This window comes from Clupea harengus, chromosome 1 (assembly GCF_900700415.2).
Source record: "Clupea harengus chromosome 1, Ch_v2.0.2, whole genome shotgun sequence".
Taxonomy (NCBI): domain Eukaryota; kingdom Metazoa; phylum Chordata; class Actinopteri; order Clupeiformes; family Clupeidae; genus Clupea; species Clupea harengus.
In genome coordinates, this window is record NC_045152.1 from 31,333,135 (window position 1) to 31,344,187 (window position 11,053).

The following is an 11,053-nucleotide window of genomic DNA, read 5'->3' on the forward strand; positions in this document are numbered from 1 at the left end:
TCGTGGAGAAAAAAAATGTAACTATGGCAACGGAAATGTCATTGAGTGTGATGTTATGTATTTGTTGTGAGCTCTGTTAATGGCGCGTCCGTAGGCTAATGTTAAATAATTTAGTCGTCATTATTCAGCAACAGGTATTGGAAATGAGTACACAGAGTGTGTGTGTGTGTGTGGGGGGGGGGGGGTCTATACATGTATCATGAGTGATGGAGACAGAATCTGCGTGAGAATATCTGTGTTCGTACCAGAAACATGCAGTTTGCAGACAATTCAAAGCGCAACAGGCTTTTAAATAAATCCCCTTGATAAGCTTAAATGTCAAATCAGACTTGCATGTTAGTGGAGTAATACTAAATTCACACATACAGTGTTAAAAAAGCTAAGCTACTGTCCAACTGTCTAGCTTACATACAACACTTATGGTAGTTTAACATCTTATATTCTTAACCCAGTGCTAATGGACGTAATCCAAATACACAAATATGAAATGTGTTTGGTTACAGTTTGGAAACAGTGAAAATTGTGTCCATATATGCTCATCTTGTTTTTGATTATTCACCTGGTGATTTGTAATTCAGCCAGGTATTCCATTATTGAGGCAAATGGAAACTCAAGTTTGGTTGCTAGGTGAGGAGTTAGGGTCAAAACACTTTAATACTTAACAAAGATAAGAATGAGCTTTGCACACTGCCGCCAGGTGCCTGTGAGTGGGTGTGAAAGAAAGGGGGAAAAAAACAGATAATTGGTTTAGAAGTGTGTGTGTGTGTTTGAGAGAGAGAGAGAGAGAGAGAGAGAGAGATCGGTCTGTTTAGTATAACTCAATAGCGCTGTTAGTATAATGGTTGCTTGAAACTGCTTCGATTCTGACATTTCTGTGGGATCCCCTCACTGGCACTGGGTCTGAGGCGTAGCACCAGCTGAGGTGCGATAATATTTTCCTGACAGAGGAGGCTGTACACAACATCAGTCCTTTGACTGTCGTATTTTTTCTACGTCAGCACTCCCATAGGATGTATTGTACTCAAGTGAAGTGTGTCATGTCATATGCAGACAGCTCCTACACAGAAAGCACTCAGAAGGCGTTAAACACAGCAGCCTAGGGACTGGTGTCTCAGATGTTTGTGTGTGTGTGTGCGAATAGCTATTGTGTTTACACTGGTTGTTCTTAAATGGTAGGACATGACATCTGCCCCCAAAGGGTCAGACAATGGCAGAACAATGGCTTCTCTTCTTATGTATGGTAAGAGAATGACATGTTAGACATTATATTCATTTCCACTGTTATCTGTTATGTACCACACACAGCGCACACGCACACAAACACACACACACACACACACACACACACACACACATACACAAAGGAAACAGAGAAGGCACTGGATGAGGATCCCCTGTGAATTATGGTTTGCTGCACCCTCAGAGAGAGTCGCCAGCTTGGCGGCAGATCCGCCCCCCCACCCCACCCCCACCCCACAGCGTGTGCTTCTACAGCTTGCCCCATTCCCAACAGAAACGCCTCCTGTTGCTGGTGAGAGTATATCTATCTCCATCCGCTTATGATCATGCAGCATCATCCCCACACCACCCATGCGGACTGATGGAAGTCAAACAGCCCCCCGCCATCCCCTCAGCAGTGTTTACGTTGCCCCTGGCGAGGGCAGCGTGACAGCTAGCGCAGTGCTAATCTGGGGGTTTGAGCAAACACACGCTCAGTTCCTGATCACTCACAGGTGTGCGAGGGGGCACTGAGTGACAGAGAGGGGGCGTGAAGGGTGGGGTCTCCTGCCAGCTATTTGTCAGAGGGCCACGCCACTGGTCCCTCCGGTGCTCCGCGGTGTTAGCAGATGTGAGATAGACTTCCACAGCAAAGGGAGTGGGCTGATTAATTGTGACAGACAGGTTAATTCAGTGGCCAAAGCCCCAAGGTGGATGGGGGCGGGGGGGGGGGGGGGGTGCTTGTCTGGCCTGTCGGCGTTATTCGCAGTTCCATTAATCTCATCTTCAGAGACCTGGTGCTATCCCACACGCGCCACCACTCGCCCACGCATACGCAGCACACCACACACACACACACACACACACACACACACACACACACACACACACACACACACACACACACACACACACACACACACACACACACACACACACACACACACACACACACACACACACACACACACACACACACACACTCAGAGAGAGAGAGAGGGAGGGAGACACCAGTGCACACTTATATCCTCCACACTCAGATCTCCCCTGCCCACTTCTCCCTCGCTCGCTGTATCCTGCCCCCATTCTTTTTTATTTTCTTTCTCTCCCTCTCTTTTCTGTTCACCCTTATCACTTACCTCATCCTCTTTTACTGTTTCTCTCTCACTCTCTCCGTGCTTTCTTATCCAAACACTGCTGAAGGGCCTCTCCACATTGGATGCACCAGACGCCTTTGCACCCCTTCAGCAGTCTTAAGAGCTTTCCTACCAATAACCCTCAGATGAAACCAAGCATTGTCTATCATTTGATTATTTCTTGCCATGTTTACTGGAGCCTGGCCGTTACTTTTTGTTCATCTCGCAGCCTATAGACGCATCCAAGAGCTTAAATGGATCTAAAGCTCACAATCAGATTCAAAGTACAAAGTCCTCTGCAAGGACGTGTCTGAGAGCAGTATTTTTTTCCTCTCTTCCCTGGGAGCAACCTCTCTTTGGAACCATTTTCCAGCGGCACTCCACAAGCTCTCTCTGCCTAACTGCTGTTTAAATACCAGATGCAAGCAGTGTTAGATTATACAGGCGACGCTCAGGCACACAGCCCAGAAAAGCCAATGAAATGACTGCAGCTCTATTGTGTGTATCACTACATTTGTATGTGCTCGCTACAAAAACATCGAGAACGTTTCGAGAGCTGTACCGTTTTGAGACATAATTTCTCCCAGCTGAACTTAACTCCTGGCTCGGCAAGGGAGCTCTTGAGGGGGCAAGGGATCTATTAAGAGCTCAATCCCACTTCAGCTCCACATCAAGTGTTTTTCAGGGCAGATGAATGCTGAATTGGTTTAAGACTGGCTTCCACTTGTAGGTTTAAGAGAGGCTACCACTTGTAGGTTTAAGACTGGCTACCACTTGTAGGTTTAAGACTGGCTACCACTTGTAGGTTTAAGACTGGCTACCAGTGCTGTAGGACAGATCTACTACTACGGAACTAATCAGCCTATTGATGAAAAATTCACCAACCATGGCAATGTACTATCTTAAATAAAAGTCAGATAATAAAATGTATAATTATGAATAATTTAATGCTTATTATTTCAAATAACTACATTTAATTGAATTACTAATATCTATCGTATAAACCATTATTTATACACTACATTATAATTACTAATAATCTGTTGCACAGTTGGCAGTATGGTGGCCTTTAAGTGGTCTGTTGCTGATGCTAAGCTTTTGAGACCCTGTAAGCTGCCTGGCCTTTTGCTTGGGCTCACTCTAAATAAAGGGCCCTCTTGGTGGGTTTTTAGGGGATACAGCTTTTTTAACAACAGTCTTTATCTGTGATTGGTCAGGAGCACATTCAGTCCAGCAGTCTAATCACATGCGGCCTGATAAGATCCCCAACACTGCCTCTGATTGAAAAATCAGTCTTAACGCTGCCCCTTCCATCTCTCATCGGACACACACACACACACACACACACACACACACACACACACACACACACACACACACACACACACACACACACACACACACACACACACACAGACACATGCAAAACCTTCAATCAACTCCACAATCATCTAACCACTCATGGGAACACATACATACACACCTACAGCTCAACTCTGCAATAATACCACAGTGGACTGGACATACAACACATATACACACACATCAAAGTGATTTCTCCATCTAAACCACAGTCAGCCATCCCCACCACACAAACCTCAAACTCAACCCCACAATTATTTGCAATCATTCTGCCAATCTCACACACAAACACATACTCACACACGCGCACACACACACACACACACACACACACACACACACACACACACACACACACACACACACACACACACACACACAAACCAGTCTCCATCCATATCTCTTTAAACTGTTCAAATTGAAGTATGTCCATCTGTGTGTGGCAGTAATGCTCTGGTGTGGTGCACTCCATGGGAGCTTTGAGTAGAGCTCAGGATTATCATACAAAACTCGAGCCTTTAGTCTTTTACACAAAATATCTTATTGAATCTCACTGCTTAGCTGTCCCTTCTGCAATGTTTCCACACACTTACTCCTCCTCCCTCTCCTCTCTGGCCCTCCCCCTCCCTCCTCAAACTGAGAAGGGTTTTAAAGACTGGCTCCTTGCCACTCCCTCAAGACCACTATTGATAGATTATCATGATGCTGGCCTGTGTGTGTGTGTGTTTGTGTGTGTGTGTGTGTGTGTGTGTGTGTTTGTGTGTGTTTGTGTTTGTGTGTGTGTGTGTGTGTGTGTGTGTGTGTGTGTGTGTGTGTGTGTGTTTGTGTGTGTGTGTGTGTGTGTGTGTGTGTGTGTTTGTGTGTGTGTGTGTGTGTGTGTGTGTGTGTGTGTGTGTGTGTATGTTTGTGTGTTTTCATCTTGCACAATGACAACATCGAAACTCGCTCAGCTGACTCAGAGGCCACTGAATAGTCCGTAGGGAAGGGGATGCACGACACCTCTGCGTCAGCCTCAGGCCTCATTGGCAGCGTGACACAAGACAGTTTAAGCTCTCATTAGAGGCTTCAGACAAAGAGAAGAGGAGACAGGAATAACAGGGGTAGTATGTCTGGAGTGGGCAGGGGGGAAAAAACATGTGCAGAAAGCGATTCCACTCCACAAACATGACCCCACCTATTGAGGGACTAAACATTTTGATTAGGCTTTAAGCACTGCATTCATTAAAATTAATTGGCAGTGGTTTAATTGCTACTAGCTGCAGCAGTAGACCTTCGGCCTAAGTATGGGAGACCTGACAAATGCATCGGTGCCCGGGTGTCCCTGGGTTTTAATTTTAAAAAGTGCACACACAACCTAATTAAGGACTTCGAAATTTGAGAGGGAGACTGTCAGTGTGTTTACATGATGGTATAATTCGAATCTTTGCTTAGTCGGACTATGCTTTCTTTCGAGGGTAGGTGCTATTATCCCAATATACATGGCAGTGAATAAATCGAATCATTGGCCGAAAGCATGTCATATCCGATACGATAGGTGGCGCTGTTTTTATTACAACTAGTGGTGATACAGCCCTTTCCGCTTGACCTCTTCACCACTACCAATAACAACAACAGTTGATTGAGCATGAATCGCGTCTGTTCATCGGTCCAGAAATGCGTGTTGCCTCTTGGGTTGTTTGTTTGTTTGTTTGTTTGTTTCTGCCAGGCCGATGTGTTTATAAGTTACATTATTCAAAGGTGAAAGATAAAAGGCGAGAGAAACGCATGCACATTCACACACACACGCGCGCAAATAATGGGTTACAGCCAAAACGCATTGCCCTTCTGCCAGTTGCATCAAATTGTTTAAGTACTTCTTCGCTGTCGATTTCCAAATCTGTGTGAATATTCATAAGAGCAAGTCCAGTCAGTCTTTTGTCAGTCATCGTACTTCGTAAGATATGTCTTAAGACGCCCCATTGTACTGAATGACCGCTCAGCAGACGCTGTGGAAACGGGCAAATGTGCCGAACTTTCCAGGGCTTGATAAAGCTCACTGCATTTGGGCTGTAGCTCATTTAGCTGTTTCCAGCTCTATATCTGCATCGTCAACGCTGGGCATTAGTTGTCCGTACTCCGATTTTATAGTTTCCCCATCGTAATAAATATGCATTCATGATATTTTTCTATGACCGAGTTTGACAGGTATTGGTCAGGTAATAGTCGAGTGACAGCTGATTTCACAAGCATTAACTTTACACCAGAATATTATAACGTGCCGGCATAGTCGCCCCGTAATGCCGTTGCAGCGGGCGCATACTGTTATACTTTATGTTATGCATGACGTTCCCTAGGCTATATGTTCCTTACCGTTCTAATTACATGTCGTTGTTCTGTGTTGGGACAGAGCTTATACAGGTGGGTGACGGTAGCACAGTCTGTTCGTGGGCATAAAGCCCGTGCCATTGTGACAGTGTGTTGTGTTTAATAAAAAGCCATAACAAATATACCACGCTTCCGTGATTTGTTACAATATAATGGTCTTGCTTCTGTAATGTATAAACACGTAGGTTACAGGGTGGGTGTGGCAGAGAGAGAGAGGGAGAGCGATGATGCACACGGATATATCAGATTTAGCGACCGGAGCAAAGTTATGTTGCTGTAACGTTGAACTCTTTGCAATCAATAAATACAGTACTTAATAGGCTAATTGATACAATATCTCCTCGTTTGAGTGTGGTTGTTTGAGTGCAATGGGAGTGTATGATCGATGTTGTCTATAAAGGTATTTAGGTAAAGGTATTTACGGGAAAATATCTCGATCCACCTGTCACGTCTCTGTCTTTAGAGGGCAGCGCCAGATAACTGAACACAACTAAAGTCAGGCGTGCCTCGCGGGCACAATACCAAATTTCATCATATTTGATAGAATGAAGGACATATTAGTTGTGAATAGTATCACCGAGTTTGATAGGTATTGGTCAGGTAATAGCCGAGTGACAGCTGATTTGCTTTCTGATTTGACAGTACCTTTTCGTGGTTTTTTTCAGCGCCAGATAACTGAACACAACTAAAGTCAGGCGTGCCTCGCGGGCACAATACCAAATTTCATCATATTTGATAGAATGAAGGACATATTAGTTGTGAATAGTATCACCGAGTTTGATAGGTATTGGTCAGGTAATAGCCGAGTGACAGCTGATTTGCTTTCTGATTTGACAGTATCTTTTCGTGGTTTTTTTTCAGCGCCAGATAACTGAACACAACTAAAGTCAGGCGTGCCTCGCGGGCACAATACCAAATTTCATCATATTTGATAAAATGAAGGACAAATTAGTTGTGAATAGTATCACCAAGTTTGACAGGTATTGGTCAGGGGAGACGGCCCAGTGTTCCGAAAGCCCGATATTCCGAAATCTCAATATTCCGAAAAATAGTCCCCCTGGCAAAATTTAGAAATATTTTAAGTGGCACAAAACACTCAAAGCATTTCGTTTGCACAGCAGAGCGGAGACGCTCACCGGGCTATCACGCATATAACTTTCCTAGGCAATATTTGTTAACTTAGCCTACTCTGGTTTTGAATATGGGGTAGGCTACCACTCATGCGAAGGAAATCACCGGCAGATTGTCGCAGGACATTACGCAGATCTTGTCAAGCACTGACAAAGCATGCATGCGTTGGCAATCATACAAATATTTTTGTATCATCGCGATGCAAATGCATGTGTGTATAATAATATTCTGAATTCAAGTTAATGCTTGTGAAATAAAGGCATTTATATGTTTATGATTGTGTGATTCATTGGGATGTGCATGTGGGCAATAGTGGTTCACGTTGCTGTACTCACAATTTCGGAACAGCGGGCTGTCGGAAAAATGGGCTTTCGGAACATTGCCATGGAACCTTGGTCAGGTAATAGCCGAGTGACAGCTGATTTGACAGTACTGCTGTTGTTTTAAGCAAATAAAATGTGGAACGTCCTTATACGTGTTTAAGGAGGGGTTGTAAAGGTGCTCATATCTTCGGTCCTCTTCTGTTATGTTTGTTCATAATCAACAAGAATAAGCTTGTGAGACAGTCTGCAGGATATTCATAAAAAACCGTGTCATTAGTATGAACATTTGAGACAATTTATCCCTCTTTCGTCTTCCGGGTCACGACCTGGCAGGGAGAGAGGGAGCATGCGCAAAGACGCAAAGTCCAGTTCCTTATCCAATTCACCGTTACATGCCGCAATAGTCGAACTATCAACTGGATCGGATCGAGTTATCCAGGGGTGTTAGTCCGACTATGTGCGGTCCGACTACGATCCGACTAAGGTGCTTACATGAAACGGATAATGCGATTTCAGTCCGACTAAGGCAGTTATTCGAATCCATGTAACCACGGTCTGTGAGGTGTTAGCACTCTGGGGCCTGGGAACACAAATTAGGTGAGAGAGAGAGAGAGCTAAAAACAGGAGGTGGGAGAGAGAGAGGGAGAGAAAAAGAGAGAGAAACAGAGGATGGGGGAGGAAAGGAGGTGAAAGGGAGAGTAAGAAAGAAAAAAGGAAGGAGAGAGAGACAAAGAGTTGGAGAAGAGAGGTAGGGAACAAGGTGAGAGATAGAGAGAGATGAAGAGAAGGAAAGAGGAAGGGGGAGAGAGGAAGGAGAGAAGATGCTAGAGGGGGGAAGAGAGAGAGAGAGAGAGAGTGGGGAGGATGGGTTAGATGACCGCACATGACAAACACCACACACCAGCCGGCATTGAAGGCAAGGGAACGCGGGAGCACTCAGGGGGCGAGATAAACCCTCAGTGACAGAGCCAGCTCAGCCCATGAGGTGTGGATGATTAGTGGCCACCGGAGATGGAGATGGAGCTACTCAATCACTCTGTGTGTGTGTGTGTGTGTGTGTGTGTGTGTGTGTGTGTATTTGTGTGTGTGTGTGTGTGTGTGTGTGTGTGTGTGTGTGTGTGTGTGTGTGTGTGTGTGTGTGTGTGTGTGTGAGTACGTGCGGAGCAGCCTCCAGTATCTGCTCCCTTCACTGGATGTCTCTCATTAAGCACCGTCTGATCCCATCATGCTGTCTTGTCCCCTCCGGTATGATGGAGGCCTGTAGTTAGTAAGCGGGAGAGAAATGAAGTGAGAGGGTCTGAGCTGCATTGCGTTGAGGCGTGCGATCTTGGTCAAATAAGGTTTTGGGAGTGGGAGGGATTTTTTTATTTTGTGGGCGAGAGGGCTGGGGTTTCTGTCGGTGGGCAATCTTCAACTTTATCTCTCTCGGCTGGATCGATAACTCAGTTTCAGTTGCCGGCCTGTGGAATTAATCGCCTTTAATGAGCCTGTCTGCGGCTGAGAGACGCTCACAAAGAACTGCGCTGACAGCTCACGTAGTGTGCAGTTCAGTGTTTTTAGTTTTTACTTTATATTTGGCCGCCCATTGGGTCAGGCTTGTGTGTGCGAGGAGGGACTTTTACGACGGCATTTGAATTGGTTGCCACCATGTGACGCAGCTGCAAGGATGCGCATCCCACCGAGGGACCGGGGGCCTTCTATCTCTTCAAAATCAGGTTAGCCGAATATGCAGCAGGGATTTCATTGGACTCAGAGCAGCCCTTGGGACACTATAAGATGCAACAATCTGATCATCATATTTGACCAATTTTCCCTCTCGAATTTGTGACATGCCACATAATAGAATGACATTTATTTCCATTTGAGCAAATGTCAAATATATGTGTGTGTGTGTGTGTGTGTGTGTGTTGGGGGTGTTGGGGGCAGCCGAGAGGGAGATAAGAGATACCCTGGGAGTATTAAGGAGGGTGTTCTGTGTGGTGGTAGAGCCTGTTTAGGCACTGGGCGGGGCAGACTCTTGCGGAATCAGAGTGGGGTGTTTACGCAGCGAGGCATCGCTAATAGCTAAATGAACATAAAAGCGAGGGCTTGACCAGGGGTCAACTGGCCCCAATTAGAGCGTCGTTTCAAAGACGTGGCACTCCAACTATTGTGCTACTTTAAAAAAAACCTGTGGACATCAGTGGTGCCACAGCAAAACAGCCAGTAGAGAATGCACACACTCAGTAGCGAATGCTTGGGCAATTTGAGAAACAAGGTGTAAGGAGGATGGGAAAGAAAGGGAGAGGAGAGGAGATAAAAGGAAGTGTAGTGTGAGTGAGACGAAAGGCTATATGGTGTGGCAGATGATTCATGACGTGTTTTAATCCGTGACTCTGTTCAGATGGGCTGCGGATAGGAAGGAGTGAATAAAAGCTTATTGCGCCCATTTACTTACAGTCTTAGCGTCCCTCGCGTGGCCACCGTGAATGATGGCTTTAATTTTGTTCGTCGCGTTTTGAAGTGTCTGCGGGGGCAGGAAAAGACTGGCAGCACAAACACACACATCAGACACGGCACATCCCCTGACTGCTATTCACTCCAGCATAGCCACACAGAGAGAGGTAGAGAGGGAGTAGAGAGGAGAGATACAGAGAGAGAGAATCCATATAAAGGGTCAGGTACAGGGGAAGAAGAAAACAAAAAGGAGAGAGATGCTGAGAAGCAAGCATTTGGAACAAGAAAGTAAAAGAGGAGAGCAAGGCGGATGAATGCAATTCTATCTCTCTCTCTCTATTTCATCCTCACTCACTCCCGTCCTCTCTCTCTCTCTCTCTCTGTCTCTCTCTCTCTCTCTCTCTCTCTCTCTCTCTTTCATTCGCTCCCCTTGTTGTGTGGCCCTAAAGCTGGACCCTGTGTAACTGGGTCAGGGTCGAGCTGTCTCGGTCTCTTTGGTTGTGGCGTGGAGCACATAAGCCTTTTCTTTAGTGGAGTGCGGCGCCATGGAGGTGTGCAATTTCTTTCCGCCTGTCGCCCACATTAAAATAGCACCTTTCTTCTGATGCGTGGGTGTGTGTTTGTCGCATTGTAGAGGGGCAGTTTGTGTGTGTGTGTGTGTGTGTGTCTGTGTGTGTGTGTGTGTGAGTGTACTGTTTCCATTTGGTCCTTCACATTTCCTTGCTGAATGTGAGTACTGTGGCGATGCATAAGTCCATCTCAGTGTTGTGGATAAATGCATCGTTCACTGTCGTCGGTCCGTTTCTGAGTTTGAGGAGAAGATCAACAGCTTAAGTGGTCTATCAAGAAACAAATAAAGTGTACATGCATGAGTGTGACACATGCATTTTTGTTAAAAAAAAGTGGCTAATGGGCATCGTCTTTTCATCCAAACCCTTTTCATGGCTTTGCCTATTCTCTCTGGTATTCTGTAGTGACAATTCAAACGCCTTCAGTCCAATGAAAGCCTAGAGGCCTGTTTTTTTTAACACCTACTATTAAACAGGGACTGTCATTCTCCACCATGTTAAGGGCCACTGTGAT

At 45.6% G+C, this 11,053-nt stretch overlaps 1 protein-coding gene across 1 annotated transcript in view; it reads left to right on the top strand.

Annotated features, from left to right (window-relative positions):
* LOC105910945 (potassium channel subfamily T member 2) overlaps window positions 1-11,053 on the top strand; it is a 48,967-nt gene that overhangs the window by 796 nt on the left and 37,118 nt on the right. The gene's annotated exons all lie outside the window — the stretch shown is intronic.